General features: G+C 41.6%; 1 pseudogene across 1 annotated transcript; it reads left to right on the top strand.

The window, feature by feature from the left end:
- Positions 1 to 13,893: 13,893 nt before the first annotated feature.
- Positions 13,894 to 14,248, top strand: LOC114908461 (annotated as a pseudogene). The gene has a single exon (XR_003796945.1). The product of XR_003796945.1 is annotated as a cytochrome b-c1 complex subunit 8 pseudogene (transcript).
- Positions 14,249 to 20,917: the final 6,669 nt, after the last annotated feature.

Here is a 20,917-nt window from a genome sequence, read left to right as displayed (position 1 = left end):
CACATGCTAGCTTCCTCAAACTGCCTCCCATTGATTATGTCAACTGGTTCCTTTCTTCTCACCATATTCTTTGGTCAAGGCCAGGCTCAGGGTTCACCCCCTTCAAGCAATGATCTCCAATCCATTGCATCCTATAATAAAAACTTCTCCAGTCAAATATACTTTGAGATTTTATAATGTAAAACCACATCTTTCTATGTACAGCTATTTGTCTACTGTTCTGCCTTATAGTTCTAGCTCATTCATTCCACAGCCGTTAAACTAAACACTTGCATATGCATACAAACTCTGTGTTGATTACAGATACATGTAAATGATATACGCTCCCAGATCTCAAGGAATTCTGAATAAACTGACAATGTCGATCCAGCAGGAGAAGTTCTAGCTGGAGATATTTAGAGGATGCTATGAGAACACAGAAGAGATGCATGGGCTTCAGACTGGGGAGGCAAGACAGGCTTTCTTGGAGGATATGGGGCCTCAGCTAAGTTTGTGAGCAACATGAAGAATTACCTGCTTGGGAGATATGGTGGGACTTCCCAGAAGACTTGAAACAGTCTGAGGTATTAGAGACATTTTGAGCAGGTTAGGATGTTTGTGCAGAAAATGCATGCAATCGGTGGGAAACAGGCCAGAGAAAATCTCAAATAGAAGGTCTCAAATTTTGAAATACATCAAAATCACCTAGGGAATTTACAAAGGAAGAGATTTTTGTCCAGATCCAGGAAAGCTGATTCAGTGAGGCCCAGTAGTCTACATGTTTAATAAACTCTTTTTACAAAGCATGAAGAGCAAATGCTAAGCAAAGACATTTGAAAGGGACCTTGAAAGATTCAGGGAGCTATTGAAGGGTCTTAAGTAGAAGAAGGACAAGGTCCACTTGTTGAGAAGAAGTTGCCTGTTTGGGGGCTGTTTAGAAGGCAGTTTCAGGAATACACTTATTACATTTATACACACAAGATTTATATTATATTGTTTTCTTTTAATCCCCCAGAGCAGTGTTTCTAAAACACATCATACCATGATGATCTGGCATATTGACAAGTAAAAATTCCTGGGCTTCCTTCCTTACATACTAGATCGGAATCCCTGGAGTGGGACCCAGCAACCTATAGTTTAACAAGTTTCTCAAGTGAGTCTTATGTGCCACAAAGAGCAAAGTATCTCCAGAGCATCTCGGAGAAAACTGGGTCTGTACCTTTCGGACCAAACCTTTGGGTTGCCACGATGGGTTCTAATCTGAATGCATTCCAGCATCTCAAACACAGAATTCATAATATGCGGCATCAGCCCTAAAACAATATTTTGTCAGAACAGGAGTTTCTGGTATTTCCAAGAAGCACTTCCTATCTCCACAGCAGTTAAAAAACAAAACAAAAGGTCCTCATGCAAGCTTTTTAGGCTCACGCTGAAGGAACTGCAGCTTCTACAAGTCACGTGGAAATAACCACGTATTAAGATGTATCTTTAAAAAAAAGCTGCCAATACTTCTGCGAAGCTTAAGGAGCTCTTCCTTAAAAGAAATCAGGTAGGGCTTCCCTTGTGGCACAGCGGTTGAGAGTCTGCCTGCCGATGCAGGGGACACGGTTCGTGCCCCGGTCCGGGAAGATCCCACATGCCGCGGAGCGGCTGGGCCCGTGAGCCATGGCCGCTGAGCCTGCGCGTCCGGAGCCTGTGCTCCGCAACGGGAGAGGCCACAACAGTGAGAGGCCCGCGTACCGCAAAAAAAAAAAAAAAAAAAAAAAGAAATCAGGTTATTCGTTTTGAATTAAAGTTAAGCATTTGGCTTAGTTCTCTTTCATTTTTCTTCTTGTAAATCTCCAACTAAATTAATTAAGCTGGTGTTTAAAGCTGGCAGCCAACCTGACACAGGAAGCCATGTGGCAAGCTGGGCGTCAGTGGTGAAATTAGAAAAAAAGTTAGAATCAGCTGCGCGGAAGGAGCTGGCCTGCTTTTCTTCTGTCCCCTCCTCCACCCCTCAACATACACAGGAATAGCTGCCAAGACCTTCCTTGTTGGATGCCTCATCCCTGAGTCCCACAGCTGACTTTTTTTTTCTGTTATATAAAACTTATGACAAACGCATGAGCAATAAAAAGGAAGCTTGGCCATTTTCCACTCAGAAGCCGAACAGCATGAACAGCTGCAGCTCATCTCATCATCCAAAACCAGATTAAGGCAGGGCCTCCAGGCCAATGACAGCAGAGACGCCTGCCCGCATCACGAGGAGAGGTGGTCCTGAGCTGCCATTAACATCAGCTATGATGGCTAATTTCATGTGTCAACTTCTCCTGGACTAAGGGATGCCCGCGGAGCTGGTAAAACATTTTTTCTGGGTGTGTCTGAGAGGGTGTTTCAGGAAGAGATTAGCATATGGATCAGTAGACTGAGAAAAGAAGATCCACATCACCGGCATCCATCAATGAACTGGATGGTGGGCATCGTCCAATTCATTGAGGGACTGAAGAGAATAACAAGGCAGAGGAAGGACACATTTGCTCTTGTTGCTTGGACTGGGACATCCATCTTTTTTCGGCCCTCAGACTTGGGCACTCCTCGTTCTTGGACCTTCAGGTTCGGACTGGGACTTATACTACCAGCTCTCCTGGTCTCAGGTCTTTGGACTTGGACTGAATTATACTACTTTTTTTTTTCTGATTCTCCAGTTCACACACAACAGATTGTGGGACTTCTTGGCCTCTATAATCAAGTGAGCCAATTCTTACAATAAATCTCATATATTTCTATGTATGGATATATCCCACTGGTTCCGTTTCTCTGAAAAACCTTGACTTACACACCAGGCACTAAAGCAAAAATGCAAATGTGCATTTCTCTTCCTTCCTACCTCCTCTCTTCTTCCCCATCTTCTTTCTTTCCTTCCTTCCTCTCACCCTCTTTTTTACCCTTCTGTCCTTCCTTCCTTTACCCCTTTCTTCCACTTCACTTAAATATTAATTGAGCACCTACCACAGGCTCGGCCCTGATCAATCAGTGGTGAACAATACAGGCAAATGCCCTGCCCCCTTAGGGAGCTTGCATCCTAGTGGAGGAAACAGATCACACGCAATTAGAACAATTAATAAAGAAAATAAATATTGGGACACATCCTCTGCCACAGAGGATAAGACAGGGGCACTAGACAGGGTGGAGATGGTGAGGAGTGCTTTGGAATTTAGACATATGGCCTGAGAAGGAACCTAGAGAGCTGGAGAAAGTGGTCCTGGAAGAAAGGCTCCTGGGATGGGGCTCCAAGAATCTGAGTGGAACTTATTTGTCTCTTGGAGATCACTGTCTCTATTCTTCATCATTCCTTTCAATAAGAAATCACATTTTCGAAGAGTTCTAAGTAGAAATTTCACAGAGCTCTGTAAGGGAATCTCTGAAATGAAGAGGTTGCTTTCAAAGTGACTCATTTATCCTCTTTTCTTGTAAGTTTAAGACACGAGTAGCTTGAGTGCACACGGATCAAGGCACCTAACAAAAAACACCAGTGGAAAAGCACTCCGTGGGAGCAAAGCTGTTCCCCTACCTTAATTAACCTTCGTTCTAAGTTCGACATTCAGCCCACTTCCTCCTAGAGTCGGCTACCGAAAAGAGGAAGACATCTGCGGTAATTATATGGGCTCAGTTGTTTGAGTCCCTGAAATCTGTTTGACCTGAAGATTAAGGCAATTTAAAGCAAAATTTGTTTTGGTTCTGAAGCTTGGGGGTTGGGGGGGGGGCTCAATGCTAAATTGTGGCAACTCTGAAATACCAGCTGGGCCCTGGCAGGGCAGAAACGGGGACAAGCCTGGGCCGCTCTGATGTGTGCCTGTCTCCACAATGCGAGGTGATGTGATTTGACATCAATTAGCTGTTGTGCAAGAAAGTCATCACTTACCCCAGTCAGCGGTAACCATAGGGTATCATGCACCTCTTCAAACATGACAAGCAGCACACACGGCATTGCCTTTGTTGATGCTCATCAAGAATGGCAGGCCGTGAGTTACGGAGAGGTGCTGAAGAAGCAGAAAATGTGATTGGCCACAAACAGCATTGGGGAGGATAAAACCTCCTGATGTTTGGACCAGGTGAAATAACCAGGCAAACTCTAAGTGTATTATGGCCTCAAAGCATGAATTCAGAAGGTGTCTGTAAACATCCTGGACATCTCAGGGGACTCATTGGTCCAGGAAGAGGGAAGACGCTTCCCAGAAGAATCCCCAGGCTGAACTCTGTCTAGTAGAAAAGACTGACATGTTAGCTAACTTTCAGAGAACATGGAAGTTTGTAACCTTCCAATGTTTTTGCAAACAGAGCATTCTCCCAAACAAGAAACAGACAAAAACTTAAGTGTGACTTTGACGGCCATCATTTCACAATTTATAACTGTGTTTACTTATTTTAAAAATGACGATCCTCAGTGCATAAAAGGATGAACAGGCATCATAAAAAACGCTATTTCATCACACCTCTCACTGCCAGAACTGGTCTAAAACTCTGCTGCTTGATGCTTTGTGACAGCTTAGGAATTATTGGTGACTCCCATTTCCTATAAAAATCTCAAAAGTCCTCAACCCAGAATTTTATTCAATTCATACCTCCCTATGCAAACTTCTCTTTATGAAATCATGCTTTATAGTTCCACGGGTCCTCTTTTTTCCATGATCAAAAGACAGACAGAGGGCTTCCCTGGTGGCGCAGCGGTTGAGGGTCCACCTGCTGATGCAGGGGACGTGGATTTGTGCCCTGGTCCGGAAGGATCCCACATGCCGCGGAGCGGCTGGGCCCGTGAGCCATGGCCGCTGAGCCTGCGCGTCGGGAGCCTGTGCTCCGCAACGGGAGAGGCCACAACAGTGAGAGGCCGCGTACCACAAAAAAAAAAAAAAAAAAAAGACAAAGACAAAGAAAGATCCACAGGAAATATTTTAAGGTACAAAAGCCAAGTATAGAAAGATATATACCATACAATTCTGTTATTTTTTTTTCTAAACTACATGTTTATATACTCATTCAATTAAAGGAATGGACAGAAAAAATATAAGGCCTAATTAAAAGGAAAGTTTCCTTTTTTACCTTTTTTTCTTTTGTATACTTCAAAATTTGGGATTTTTTTACAATTAGCATTATGTGTGCGTGTATTCATGGCATAAACTTATATAGATGTATATCATTAACATGGAACATTAAAGTGCGGTAATGGTATCTCACAGTTCCATAAGATTCCACCAAAATCCCAGAGAACACAGGGGGAAAAGAAAGTGATTTACAAATCTAACCCAAACCAGTTTGTTGGTTTAAAATGATATAGATTAGTCAATGACACATCTTCCTCAGTTTCTTCAATATTTACAGGGAAATGTCAATCACTTCTTCCAACTAGGCTGAGAAATGAGATGTTTAACTGGAGTCAGACTGCAGCTGTGCCCAAACCCTAAATTCAAACTCAAAATCTCAGTTGATAGAAACAATATTTATGACCAATTGCCTGGAGGAAGTGCAAATCTGTCACCTCCTTCAATCAGCGTTTCCTAAGTGTGTCTTTTGGGACATAAATCTACAAGATGTCCAGTGAAGAAAGAATTCTTTGGTCAATCAAGTTTGGCAAATTATTATGTATATTACCGTCCATTGATTCAGAATACAAAAGGGTGTACAAAAATATCTGAGAATTTGTGAAGTAGAGAAAAACGCATCAATTTATTAACCTAGAATTTTCCCAATCTATTTGGTAAGGAACCATTTTTACACAAAACCCAATGTAGTATACTCAGGGCAATGTTGCTCCAGCTGTTCCCATATATGCTCCTAGGTTATACCTCCAAAACTTCTTACCCAATCCTGTTGTGTTGCCCAGCCTCCTGCTATTCTGTAGAACTGCAGTTACTGAACCGAAAGCCTTTTCAACACTATCACTTCATATCAATGCACTTTGAATCATGTTATTTTGATTAGTGAAAATTGTGAAAAATTTTGCTTACGTTAAAAATAAACTCACTAGGGCCTCCCTGGTGGCGCAGTGGTTGAGAGTCCGCCTGCCGATGCAGAGGACACGGGTTCGTGCCCCAGTCCGGGAGGATGCCACGGAGCGGCTGGGTCCGTGAGCCATGGCCACTGAACCTGCGCGTCCAGAGCCTGTGCTCCGCAACGGAAGAGGCCACAACAGTGAGAGGCCCGTGTACCGCAAAAAAATAAAAATAAAAAATAAACTCACTAAGTTTTAGCTACTATTATGAACAAGCATAATGCTGAACTCCTTTCATGGACTATTCAACATAATCCTCAAAACAATCCTATGAGGCTATAGCGCTGTTGTTACAAATTAGTGATGAGCAGAAGAGCCTGAAGGGGTTTGGAGAGTCTCGCCCAAGACAACACAGTGAGGAAATGTCAGGTTGGTTTCAAACCCAAGCAGCGTGGCTCCTGGGCTCACATTTGTAACCATCCCATGAACTCGATGTCTAAAATAACCCATGATGAATAATTCTTGGTGTTTCTTTACTAGAAATAACTTGATTCCTAAACACTTGCGTTTTTGTTTTAATACTTTATTCACTATGTTGTATGAAATGGTTTTGTTTTCCTTTTCCCATTGATGCCCAAACAGCTCCATCCCTGGCTCAGCAGATGTGAAGAGGGCATGCATGTGGTAGACCAACCTTAGAGTGGCTCCATCTGACATTTTTACTTATTTTCCTTTTGACTCATTTTGCGTCATTTTGCGTCTCATCAGTTTCAATTGTTTTGTATTGGTATGCTGTGCATATGTTATACAAATATAAGGTAGCACGGTAAAAACACAGTGCACCTCTGGCACTTCCTATACATTCCCTATCTGCCGCAGACCTTTTTTCTCCAGCTGCATCATCATAAAATATCATGATGAAAATGAGCCAGAGTTGAGTTCCAGTCATAAACGTACCTTCTTTACTAGAGAGCTCTAAGCCTAGCTGGCTATTAGCATACAGTGCATTGCAGGGGAGAAGATTTGTCAGGAGTCCAGTTTGTCATCGACAGATAAGTAAAAGGTAGTTAATGTAAACTGCATTTCCAAAATTCATTCCACTTAGCATGGCTCAGGAAGGACCTTGAGACGGCAATCTAGAGATTGCTATGAGTGAGTAATGCGATGGCCACTTTCCATTTACATGAGCATTTCTCTCCAGAGAGCACTTTGCAGTTGTCCTATTTACTCCTCCTTGCTACACTTGTCCGGTTTTTCAGGTGTGTTATGAGAGTGTGAAAACTTGAGCAACCAGTGGTAGCAGCCCCCCAGAGCACAAGGCTTAAACTGTGCTGAGAGATCTGGTTCATACCAAGCTCGTGCAAGTGCCTCTTGCCTTGTGTGGGGAAGGTGTCTATTTCAAAGATGGCTGACCATGTGAGGAGCTGATCTGATTCATCTGGGTGGCCGTATCCCAGCAACCGCATTGTCCATCAGTTTCAGTTATGGGGATGATGGAATCTAAGCTCAGACTTTGGGTTCAACTATTTAACCAGTTGTTTTGCAACAACAACAAAATCGATTTTTTTAAAGACTTGCAACAACAATAAAACTTCACTACAGAAAATGTTTAAAATATGGATATACAAAAAGAAAAAAATACATAGCACCAAAATTGTTCACTGGGCCATGGGAATGTGAATTATTTCCATACTTGGATACACACACACACACACACACACACACACACACACACTAACTCACTCTACATATGCGTGTGTGTATGTATATATGTGTAGTTTCACAAATCAAGCCCCAGTAAGGATTCCAAACTTCCATTTAACTACCTGGTAGACTGTATTACCACTTACCATGATCTAGTTCCTCTTTTTGCAGGAAGATTTTACTTTCCTGACACCTTGAATTCAGTTTTGACTGTGTCACTTGCTTCAGCCAATAAAATACAAGGAAACAGATGTGAGATACCCCCTGTGTGGAAGTGTTAAGGGCTGGTGCATGAAAATAGACATGGCTTTTTTCCCCCAAAAGAATTAGGGTGGCATGTACTTTAAAGAACAGTGGAAACTATAGAAAATTTTAAAAAGGAAATATATATGAATTTCTACCAGTTAACTATGCTAGACTGACTTCGTTGGTATAGATTCATCCTTTTCTCTATGCAGAAGTTTTACCTAGTTGTAGTCACACTGCTTTTGTAATTTTATATCACTCTCCCACTTATCATAACCTAATAAGAATTTTTTCATGCTATTATACTTTTTTCATAGCCAACATTTTTAATGGCTGCATAAACTCCTTTGATTGGTGATACTGTCATTTGTTAACCACTTCTCTACCTTGTACTTTCTAAATTTGCATAGCTTTCTTGCTACGCAATAGAGCAGTGTCTCTATTGTTTCACCAATTGATGCTGTTTTTCAGGAGTTTTCTTCTCATATATTAGACTGCATTTTCACTTTCTCCCAGCTACTCCTTTTCTCTCATGCCCTTTCTGCCTCCTAACATAGCTTGGAATGCCCTATGACAAGCATTTGATTTGATTTTCCCCTTGTTACAAAGCACCTTTTAATCTGTCAGGAAAGCTCAGGCTTCCATCGCTTACCCCATGAGCTGAAGCCGAGGGAGGCATCAGTGATTGTCAAACACGTCATAAGCAGCATAAAGATGAGCCCAGAGGGCGTTAATTCAGAGAGAGGGAGAGAGGAAGAGAGACAGAGCAGGAGTAACTCCTCTGTAAAAGAGGGAAAGAGTGATGATAAAGGGAAGTGGAAGGGAAGCTTTGGTTTCTAGAAGAAACGTTCTGCCGTGAGAAATGCCTAGGAATAAAATTGACCTCCATGATGGATTATTACACGTTGATAAGAGAGACCAGGAAAACGGCATCGGTTAAACACCACTATCCATTCACTGCATTAATGAGACAGCTTTCAGAATTCACTTGTATCAAGAGGGCTATCAATACCGGAGAAATCCAGAGGTACTGTGGCAGATTAGAACAGGATGAATATTTGCTAAGGGGATGAGGATTTCTCATTCTGTTTCTCATTTTCCGGCACACCACCATCAAAACTCAGCCATGCCCAGAAGTCTGAGAAATCCAGCCTCGTGCTTGTAATGCTGCATGATAATTTCATTGTACTAAATGCGGAAAACACTGGTGGGTCATTCACTCTGGTCAGCTTTCAAAGCTAACGGCATTCTGGTGATACAAGCTCCACAAAGCTCTTGGAGTCAATACATTTTATTGCTCAAACAGATGTCCAAAGACCACAATGCTTTTGATTGGGAAGTTTTTTTGTTGTTGTTACTGTATTATATTAATAAACAATAGGCATTCATTTATTGTTACCCAACTAAAGCCCAAATTCTCTAATAGGTTCTTTATAACACTGTCTTCCTGAGAAACCCCACTGGTCCCATGGTGTATGTTTTTGCTCACGGCAACGAGTAATAAACAAGACTTTTTTCAACTACCATTGTGTTCAGGATGGGCTCTAGCTGGAGGGCATTGATGCTATGGAGTTCTTTCTAGACTGAGTAGAGACAATTCTCCATGTGAACAAGAGTCACTTTTATTTTACAATAAGTAGAGTATGACTTGGATGAGGAGTCCTTCAGCTTGAACACCATGTCCAGTACAATTAAGATATACTTGCTTCGTCCATCATGATTAAGAAGTTGGGTTCAGATTCACACTGTCAGATTTCAAATTCTGGCCCCGCTGCTTACTATTTTTCTAGTCCCTGAATCTCCCTTAGTTGTCTCATCCTAAGGCTTGGATAATATTAGTTCCATCCCCACACGGTTGCCATGACCACTGAAGAGATGATGGCCATAAAGGACCAAGCACAGTGCCTGGCACATTTCAGGTCTCAACAAATCTTCATCATTATTAACATCACCTTTTACCCATAATGAAATCATTTTGCATGAGGAAGTTTAAGTGCATAGAAGAGAGTGTTATTTTAAGGTCTTTAAAAAATGTCCAGCATGTAGTAGACATTCAATGAATATTTTTGAATGAATGGGTACAACTTATTTGGTAATTTTTTTTCCCTGTAAAGTTGAGCATCAGTGAAGTTATTAAAAAGTGAAAACATACTCGGTATATTCCAAGTTGCCTTTTGGTATATTATTATTTAATGTGAATAACCAAAATTTGGGGATTTACTTTTAACTTCAGGGTTTCTTTGTTTGTTTTTTAGCACGAGGGGCGTATCTGGAGTATTATCAACCACTGAATTTTTTAGAGTAATGACGTATGATCTAACAAATTTCTTTAAAATATATCGCTTTTGCTTAAAATTGGACAAACATCCACCCTGATGAGATGCTACAATCTTTTTTAAAGACGAAACTCCCAATACGATTTTTCACGGGTCTTACCAGTAGGTGGAATATTTTCACACAAGCCCACCCACTAAAGTATCACTTGTTTCTAAATAAAGGTATCATTTACGCTTTGAAAAGAATATGTCCATCTATCATTCTTTTGAGGTTTAGGGAGGAAGATGCAAAAGCCAGCAAGATTCACCCTGGCAGCCATGATTTAGAACATATTGAAACAATCAAATTTGACGTTGTTAACAATTTATCTGGCTCAACCTTAACTCTGATGTACTGACAAGTGAAAATCTGGCAGAAACTCAGTGAACAAATTCCCTAATGTTTCAAGTATTCTGTGACACTTCCTTCCAAAATCCTTCAACTCAAGCCACACCCTAACTCTACCTTCGAACAATCTCTCACAGGCTTTCAACTTTGTTTTGTTATTGTCACGCAAGAATCAAGACAGGAGTTAAAAGGATTTAAATTGATCTATATGTCTTTGTGTTTGTACATATATATGTTTACTTTTTTTTTCTGTCAGAAATATTCCTAGTAAAATCTCAGTGATGGATTTTTTAAATTTTTTGATTTATGCAATATCTTGGCTGAAATGCTGCTTTTGATTAATGCACGAAAAAAAAGTTCCCAACCAAATTAATCCACAGCAGCAGTTCTCAAACTTCTCTGTATATTAGAATAAACTAGTTCGTTTTACAAGTTTGGAGGCTGAGGCTGCATCCCATTCCAATGAAACCTCTGAGAGTGAAAACTAATTACCCATATTTCTGAAGCCCCCTCCCAAGTTGGTTCTAGTGTGTAGCCAAGTTTGGGATCAGTGATCCAACCTGGTAACTCATAGCGTCGTATGTGGTAAATAGCACTGGTACTAGCACTGGGAGCTTGTCAGAAATGCCGAGGGCTGGGTCCCTTCCTAGACCTACTGATTCAGAATCTGATCTAGACCACTGCTTCCCAAACTTTAATGCGCCTTCCAGTAACATTGGATCTCTTGTCAAAACGCAGATTTGAATTCAGTTGTTAAGTCATAGAGCCTAAGACTCTGCATTTCTAATAAGCTCTCAGAGGACACCCATGGTTCTGGTCCTAGACTAGCCTTTGAGAAGGATCTAGCTGGTAAAGTCTTTGAGTCATCTTCCTTGGGTCACAATCATCACAGCCTCCAATCTAACAAGGATAATAACACTATGGCTTTTAGGCAACTACCACATACGAGACAATGGGTTAAGAGCTTCTTTTTTATACAAGCTCTAGGAGAAAGAATTACGATAATTTATATTTAAAAAATAAATTATGGTTCAGAGAGGTATAGTGTGGCTCAAAGCTGCTCAGCTACCTCTATATCAAGGGCTCTCAGACTTCAGAGTGATTATGAATCCCTCAATGTGCTCAGTACATATGTAAATTATAAACTGCTTCAGTGTGGTTGAGGTGAGGGGACTCAATAATCTATCATCACCCTCAGAGATGGTGTGAGTCCCTTCCTAAGTTTCAACTGATGACATACAGACAACAGGATAGGACTATAAAGTGATGCTCAATGAACATGCCAAACTAACCCTAAAGGACTTCTACTCACCGACACTTTGTAAGTGTTGTACTTAAACTTGCAAGACATACGATTGAAATGAATTTTTCACGAGATGGGCTTCTTAGGTTTCTAATAAATGTAGGGATACCATCACTGGGCTTACCACTCTGGGACGTTCAAAATAAGTGTAATACACAGCACGTTTATGAAAACCATATTTAGAGGAGACATATAAACTCATAAAGTAGCTGAACAATAACACAAGGTGGCACATGGTAGACGCCAAATGGGCGACAGAGGCAGTACTCATGATGAAAGTAGCTACCACTTATTGAATAACTATTATGTGGCAGATGTTTTATATAAATTGCCTCATTCTATCACTACAATCAAAGTAAGGTTATAATTAATACTTCTATTTTACAGATAAGGAAAAGGAAGCTCAAGGCGTTATGAAATTTTCCCAAGGACTCGCCAATATTAAAAGCCAAACTGGGATTCCAACCACAGCTCTGTGTGACCCCAAATGCAATTCTATTTCTAGAATACCTAGATACCTACACCCTCCTACCTCCTCTGTATTCTTGGAGGTCGGTGAAGGAAAACATGCAGCAACAGAGCAAGGTTTGTGAGGAGATTTTTACATGAGCTGTTTTTATAAAGACTGCTGAGAATCTGATAAGCCGAGAAGGGGCAGGAAGAGAAATTGAACCAGGAAAAGAGATTGGTCAGGGAGCAGTATCAGGAAACAAAGGGGTGTTGAAGTTTGATAAGAAATGATTTGTTTGGGGAAGAAGTGTGGGGTGAAGTGCATAAGCTAAGAACGTTATAAAGGACCTTAACAATCCTCTCAGGGATACTGGTCTAAGGACAGTGTGGTCTGACAGAAGTTTTCAGGAGAGGGAGAGAAATGATAATCCTAGAGTTTTCATAACACGTGTAAGACCCCAGTGTACTGAATGGTTTGTAGGCTAAGGAAGGAAGGATTTTGTGAAGGACTCTAATAAGCCTCACTGAAGTTCCAAAGGAATAGTAAAACGAGCAGATTTGTGGATGGGGGCGGGGCAGAGGGGTTCCTTATGGAACCTGGAAACATAAAACAGTGATGTCTTGACAGTTCCAAATTGCAGAGTTCTAAGGGATTTGGAATTTTCTCCAGGCAGTGGAAAGCCATTATGAAGATCAGTCTAGGAGAGACTGGAAACAGGAGGACTTCTCGGAAAACAATAAAGTTTTGATTTGAGGTGTTGAAAAGAAAGTATAAATAATAGGAACCAAGAATCTATAGGAGATCAGGAAACACAGGGTGACTGGAACGTTGGCATTCTGAGGAAATTCAGAATGATGAGAAGGTGGTAACGCCTGGAAGAATGTGAGTTGGTCATCTATTTACCCCTACTTAAAATCTGGACTTTGAAGTTATAGTGTAAAGGAAACAAATACCGAGTAGGATGCATTTTCCTTTCAAAAAACCCTTGGTGACAATAATAATAGCTTATGTCTATACACTTTGTTTTTTATTTATATGTTTTACTATTTTATTCAAAGGACTCTTAAATAAATTACCTAATTGAAATCTCACTTATCCATGAAGAAGTTAGGGTAGAAATTATCACCCACATTTTCTATGTCAGGAAAGCAAGGCAGAGAGAGGTTCAGTCATTTACTTGAGGCCACTCAGAGTATAAATGGCCAAGGCAGAACTGGTCCCATGGTTGTGTTTCAAGTCCACGATCAGTCTCCTACAGCAAAGACAGCGAATCCTAGGCAGGAGAAAGCTGAGCTGAATGGGGATGAGCACATGGGTTTGTGTAGCAGTGCGTCATTCCTTGAATTAGTCCATAAAGCAGAAGACAATTCAATAAAAGTAGGCAATGACTTTGCACTTTGTCATTAGGCTTAAATTACAGAGGTACTTCTCATCAGTTTCCAGGAAAGCAAGAGAGCAAGAGGAATAAAAGTTGGTTAAAGGTGAGGGTTTTTTCTCTCTTTTTTGAAGTGCGTGTTATCTGTGTCTAAATGTGGAATGGGAGGCCGGTGGATTCTGCGCTGCAGAGGGAGAGGCGACCTCGGCGCCGCAGCGACCATGGGCCGCGAGTTTGGGCATCTGATGCGGGTGCGGCCTGGGATCACCTACAGCTTGTCGCCCTTGGAGCAGCGCGCCTTCCCGCACTGCTTCAGCAAGGGCATGCCCAACATGCTGCACCGCACTCAGGCGTGCATCCTTCGCGTCGTGCCGCCACTTGTAGTGTTTTATTTTGTCTACACGTGGGGAACACAGGAGTTTGAGAAATCCAAGAGGAAGAATCCAGTTGCCTATGAAAATGACAAATGAACAACTCATCTGGATAATGGTCTCTTGTCTCTGAAAGACTCTTCTCTGGGAGAGGAGTCTACATTGTAGTGTCTCGAAGACACAATAAACTTATTAGAGGCCGCAAAAAAAAAAAAAATGTGGAACGCTTTGCGTGAATCATTAACCCCTTAATTACTGAGTTCTAAAGCTATTCACCTGCCTGATGAGAAGAAGCCCACTCCAAATGAGGGCTCTTGGAGTCAACAACTCTCAGATACTGATCGTGACCCAAAGCAGGCATGGAGGTTATTTAAAGTTTCTCACACTCCAACTGGGCAGGGAGGTGATGAACCTTAAGATTGCCTATGCCTCTGCTTACATCCAACGCTGCCTTTTGGAAGGAAACAAACAAATAAACAAAAACAATGAAATTCTGGAGACCTGGATATACCAGTCTATAAATTGCATATACCTTGAGCAAGTCATTTAACCACTTTGTGCCTCAGTTTCTTGTCTATCAACTGACAATAAAAGGCATTAATTTCTAAATCTGTTTACTGATTTAGTGCATGAATTGAAGACCTTACAATATGCCAAGGGTTGAGTTTAGTGCTGAAGATCCGCATGGGGTAACACAGGTTCTAGCCCAAATGAAACTTGGGGATTACCCAGAGAAATTAATAGTAAGTAAATAATTACAAAAATTAAGACCTCAATGTTTTAGTGAGGCTCTCTAGAATGAAGGGATTTCTAAACTTAAGACACAATATAAAAGCAATTAATTTTAAGGTCGGGGAAGAGAGCTAAGTCTTATTGAGAGCCTACTATCTATTAGGTATTATGGTTAGATCTTCACATGCATTTTCTAATTTAATCTTCCCCTAAAACCACACATTATCTGCTATTATATGTGTTTTCCCATAAAGGAACAAAGGTCGGGGAACTTCATTCAATCGCCAAAATTCAACATATTGTGGTGCCTAAGAACCCAAATTCTGGAGTTAGGTTATGTGAGTTCAAATCCCAGCTCTGCCTCTTATCATCTGTGAACTTGGGAAGTTATTTAACTTTCCCTTTATCTTAGTTATCTCATCCATAAGATGAGAATCATAATATTACCCAGATCATAGGGTTGTTGTGAGAATTAAATGAGTTCACTGTGCCTGGCCAAAAGGAAGTGTTACAGAAACATTAACTAACATATTATTCTTAACATTAGTTGGTTTGATAGTCAATTTCATGTGTCAACTTAGCTAGGTCATGCTGCCCATTTGTTTGGTATAACGTCAGTCTAGCCGTTGTTGCTGTGGAGGTATTACCATCCACATCAGTAGGTTTTCAATGAAGCAGTTTACTCTCCGTCATGTGGCTGGGCCTTATCCAATCAGCTGAAGGCTAAGGCAAAGACGGAGGTTTCCTAAAGGAGAAGGGTTTCAGCCACAAGACAGTAACATAGAAACTCTGCTTGATGTCAATCCCAAACTCCCAATGTATCTCTCTCCCCCACCTTTCCCCTTTGGTAACTATAAGTTTGGGATTGACATATACACACTATTATATTTAAAACAGATAACCAACAAGGACCTACTATATAGCACAGGGAACTCTGCTCAATATTCTGTAATCACCAAAATGGGAAAAGAATTTGAAAAAGAATGGATAGATGTATATGTATAGCTGAATCACTTTGCTGTACACCTGAAACTAACACAACATTGTAAATCAACTATACTCCAATATGAAATGAAAATTTTAAAAAATAAAGCAATTTAAGGGGAAAAGAAAAAACCTGCTTGAGTTTCCAGCTTGCCTGGCCTGTCCTGTGGAATTTGGACTCAAGACTAGGTCACCTCTTCCCTGAATTTCCAGCCTGCTGGCTTACCATATGGGTTTTGGACTCATAAGCTCCCATAATAGGATGTATCCTATTGGTACTGTTTCTCTGAAGACTCTGACTAATACAGTTGATAAAGTCTGAACGTGAATCCAGCTCTGATTGCAAAGGTCAGTTCTTCATTTCAAAGTTCCTGTCGTTAAAAGCTGTTCAATCTGTACTGCTCTCTTTTACCAATTTGTTTTTTAAAAAACAAACAAGGATTTTTGATGAGTTTTTACTGAAAAAGGCAGTGGCAATCAAGTCCAAAGAGACCTGACTACAGGTCTTTTCTCTTTGTTGTCCAGAATGTTCCTTCCCTGAGGGCTTTGTCATGGTGAATGGGGCCACAGCTGACAAGTCACATTTCTTTCATAATAGAGAGAAAAGTTTAAAATGAGACTTTCATTAGTTTTTGCACTGCCCTAATTTCTTTTCTCCTTTGCTTTCACACCAGCTGCAGACTTTAATTAAACTGTGGCAAGTCTCCTAAACTTGGCGGGCTTTCCAGAGAAAACAAGGGCATCTCCTCCCAGGACAGATCTTTCCCGGAGTCCTCCAGCTTGCATTTATTTTCCCCAACTGTCTGGATTACTGGCTACAAACTTTGCCTGTCCTCATACCTTGTTTCCTCCCTTTTGTTCTCTCTCACTTCACAGATTTCACTAGAACTTCCTGAGCCATGTATTACTGCCATGACTAATTCTAAGTAATATTTCATGGCTGTAATTATGGTAAATTACTACACTGGTTTATCATTTTGACTCTTTAAAGCACCATTCATAGCCATAGGATAAAACTATCATATCTGTGTTTACGGATGAAATTAATCCACCCCTTTATTATAGGCAGTGATAAAATGAGAGTTGAAAAGGAAGCACAGTCTTATTAGGATGTAGACAATGACAAATATATCCTGGACCATCTCAAAATACTCCTGAGGGCTTCCCTGGTGGCGCAGTGGTTGAGAGTCTGCCTGCCGATGCAGGGGACACGGGTTCGTGCCCCAGTCCGGGAGGATCCCACATGCCGCAGAGCGGCTGGGCCCGTGAGCCATGGCCGCTGAGCCTGCGCGTCCGGAGCCGGTGCTCCGCAACGGGAGAGGCTACAACAGTGAGAGCCCCGCGTACTGCAAAAAAATAAAAAATAAAAAAAATACTCCTGAAACTCAGTGGCTATGTACCCTGGGCCCTGCTTTCTGCACCTGTTCTGTGATTATCAAACTGTGTAATACAGACAGCTGAAACTCACAAGTTAATTCATCATTGCTTATATGACAAGGTTATTTAAAAAACAGTATATTTATTTATGAGACCATTTCCTTCTGCAGAGATTCTTCTGCAAGCTGCATCACAGTACCCTTCCCACCTTGAAATAATATGAGACAGCTTACAGGAAAATTATAGAAAATGTTGATGTAAAGACAGTAACAACTGAATACATAAGGAGGGGTCAGGGACTGCACAAATGACAGGGGGAAGAAGTTGAGAATCAAAGACTATGGAGAAGAAATATGCACATATCTTTTGCTGAGGAAAGATAATACAGGGGAACAGCAGGAAAGGGTACTGGGAAATAGCTGAAGACAAGGCTTTTAGACCAAAAGAGGTGATATCCAGAAGGTCCAGGAGAGCAAGCAAGAATCAAAAGAAACCTAAGATTATCCTCCTTCTAAAACCTAACCAGGATTCACCTATATAAAGAGCATTCTTTACCAAATAATAACCTCAGGCCATCTTAGTTAAGCACTAGATGTTAAGTACTTCAGCAAATATTTACAGAGAATCTACCACATGTCTGGTCCTCAACTAGGCACTGGAATGTAGCAGTGAACAAGAGAATTATGGAACTTGCCTGCAAGATGCTCACAGTTCAATTAGAAAGAGACACATTCAATAAATAATCTTTTGATAGTTTATTCTACTTAGAAGTGTTAGAAGTTCTATAAAGAAAAAATACAGGGTATTATGAGAGCACATCATGGGGCGGGGTTGTTTTAGCTAGCCAGAAAGCTCAAAGCAAACCTCCCTGAGGAAGTGATATTTTCAAACCTAAAAATGAGTAAGGCTTCACACAGGCTGTTCCCTCTGCCTGGAACTCCTCCCTTCCCTTGTGGCCAAGAGCCTAAGGGGGGAAAAGCCTGACCCTCAGAATGAAGAGTAGCATGCTTAGAGGACAGTGAGGGGGGAGGAAAGGGCCTGAGGTGAGGGGGTGGGGGGTGACTTAGGAAGACTGTGCCAGGGATTCACAGATCACATGAAGAATTTGAACTTTCTTATCAGAGCAAAGAGAAGTAACTTCAGCATTTCAAATGAAGGAACAACATGACTGGATTTGCATTTTTAAAAGATACCCTCTTACGAGAACAGGTCACAGGTAGAAGAGCAGGAACAGGGGCTATCGGAAGGTAACCTCAGCGACTGGTTTGTACTGAGAACACTCTATTTGGCAGGCATTGCGCTTGATGTATGCGAACTCACTTTGCCTCACTCTATGTGGCTGGGATTAATGGCTGGTTCTGTGGGCATGTTGCAAAGGACCAGCTCAGTCAGCAAGTGCCTGGCATGCGGAAGAGCCCTGCACTGGGGTTTTAAGGCTCTGTGTTGTCTGTTTTGAAATTCCTAATAATTTGATCATTGCATGATTGAAGATGTGGCTGGAACAATGGAGACTGCCCGGGGCTTAGTCCTGCCTCCTTTGCCCTCTCTGCCCCTCTCAGATGGGTTCTCAGCTGTCTGCTCCCAGTACCCTGGCACCCTGGGTCCTACCAGACCTCCCCACTCCATCCCTGCCCCATGACCACAGCCACTCTTTCCCCCAGGGAATGATGGAGTCATGTCGGCCTGAGAAGGCTTGCTTTCCACCATTGTCCTGTACCCGCAGCAGGGCCCTCCCCTCCACAAGAGTATAGGATGGAGCTCAGACACGTGTTGGCCATCCCTGCCCGCTGTCCAGGGCTGGCAGCACCACGGGGTGTTTCGCGGGTGACTTTTCAGGGATGAGCCCTTCACCTACCCCAGTCCAGGCACCAAGCACATTCTAGCACAGAGAATGAAAACTCTTGGAGGTCACCACTGGCCCGGGACTGGGTCGGCAGGCCCAGAGACAGGAGATTGACTGGGACATGTTGCCTTGGTCTGGCAGCTGACTGACCTGCTGTCACCTGCCCTCACAGGGTGTGACCCTAGGCCACCTGTGGAGTCTGCATGAGGATTTCCACCCCTGAGGGAGCATGACAGGAAATAGCAAAACCAAAAAACAAAAACACACAAAATAATGCCATGACAATTTAAGAGACAGACTGCAGAAGAAAGCTTTATATCTTAGTACCGTTAACGGCTTTATCCTGCTCTTTGAACAATGGTCTTTGAACTTCACTCTGCACTAAGTTACACAAATTAGGTAGCCAGCCTCACACATTACTGTTACCACATTTTCCAGATATGGAAATTAAATTCTGTGTGGCCAGCCATGTGACACAGGGCAAGTTGTTTAAGCTCTCAGAGCTCAGGATCTCTTTGTTGTTGTTTGTTTTTTGTTCTCTTTTTACATCTTTATTGCAGTATAATTGCTTTACAATGGTGTGTTAGTTTCTGCTTTATAACAAAGTGAATCAGTTATACATATACATATGTTCCCATATCTCCTCCCTCTTGCGTCTCCCTCCCTCCCACCCTCCCTATCCCACCCATCCAGGTGGTCACAAGGCACCGAGCTGATCTCCCAGTGCTATGCGGCTGCTTCCCAATAGCTATCTATTTTACGTTTGGTAGTGTATATATGACCCTGCCACTCTCTCACTTTGTCACAGCTTACCCTTCCCCCTCCCCATATCCTCAAGTCCATTCTCTAGTAGGTCTGTGTCTTTATTCCCATCTTACACCTCAGTTCTTCATGACATTTTTTTTCTTTGATTCCATATATATGTGTTAGCATACGGTATTTGTCTTTCTCTTTCTGACTTACTTCGCTCTGTATGACAGAGTCTAGGTCCATCCACCTCACTACAAATAACTCCGTTTCATTCCCTTTTATGGCTGAGTAATATTCCATTGTATATATGTGCCACATCTTCTTTATCCATTCATCTGTCAGTGGACACTTAGGTTGCTTCCATGTCCTGGCTATTGTAAATAGAGCTGCAGTGAACATTTTGGTACATGACTCTTTGAATTACGGTTTTCTCAGGGTATATGCTCAGTAGTGGGATTGCTGGGTCGTATGGTAGTTCTATTTGTAGTTTTTTAAGGAACTTCCATGCTGTTCTCCATGGTGGCTGTACCAATTCACAATCCCACCAGCAGTGCAAGAGTGTTCCCTTTTCTTCACACCCTCTGCAGCATTTATTGTTTCTAGATTTTTTGATAATGGCCATTCTGACCGGTGTGAGATGATATCTCATTCTAGTCTTGATATGCATTTCTCTAATGATTAATGATGTTGACATTCTTTCATGTGTTCGTTGGCAATCTATATATCTTCTTTGGAGAAATGTCTATTTAGGTCTTCTGCCCATTTCTGGATTGGGTTGTTTGTTTATTTGTTATTGAGCTGCATGAGCTGCTTATAAATTTTGGAGATTAATCCTTTGTCAGTTGCTTCATTTGCAAATATTTTCCCCCATTCTGAGGGTTGTCTTTTGGTCTTGTTTATGGTTTCCTTTGCTGTGCAAAAGCCTTGAAGTTTCATTAGGTCCCACCTGTTTATTTTTGTTTTTATTTCCATTTCTCTAGGAGGTGGGTCAAAAAGGATCTTGCTGTGATTTATGTCATAGAGTGTTCTGCCTATGTTTTCCTCTAAGAGTTTGATGGTGTCTGGCCTTACATTTAGGTCTTTAATCCATTTTGAGCTTATTTTTGTGTATGGTGTTAGGGAGTGTTCTAATTTCATTCTTTTACATGTACCTGTCCAGTTTTCCCAGCC

The sequence above is a fragment of the Monodon monoceros genome, unplaced genomic scaffold, assembly GCF_005190385.1.
Source record: "Monodon monoceros isolate NGI ecotype Baffin Bay Population unplaced genomic scaffold, NGI_Narwhal_1 Super_Scaffold_4, whole genome shotgun sequence".
NCBI classification, from domain to species: domain Eukaryota; kingdom Metazoa; phylum Chordata; class Mammalia; order Artiodactyla; family Monodontidae; genus Monodon; species Monodon monoceros.
The sequence above is the reverse complement of the archived record's forward strand: the minus strand, read 5'-3'. Positions and strand labels throughout refer to the sequence as shown.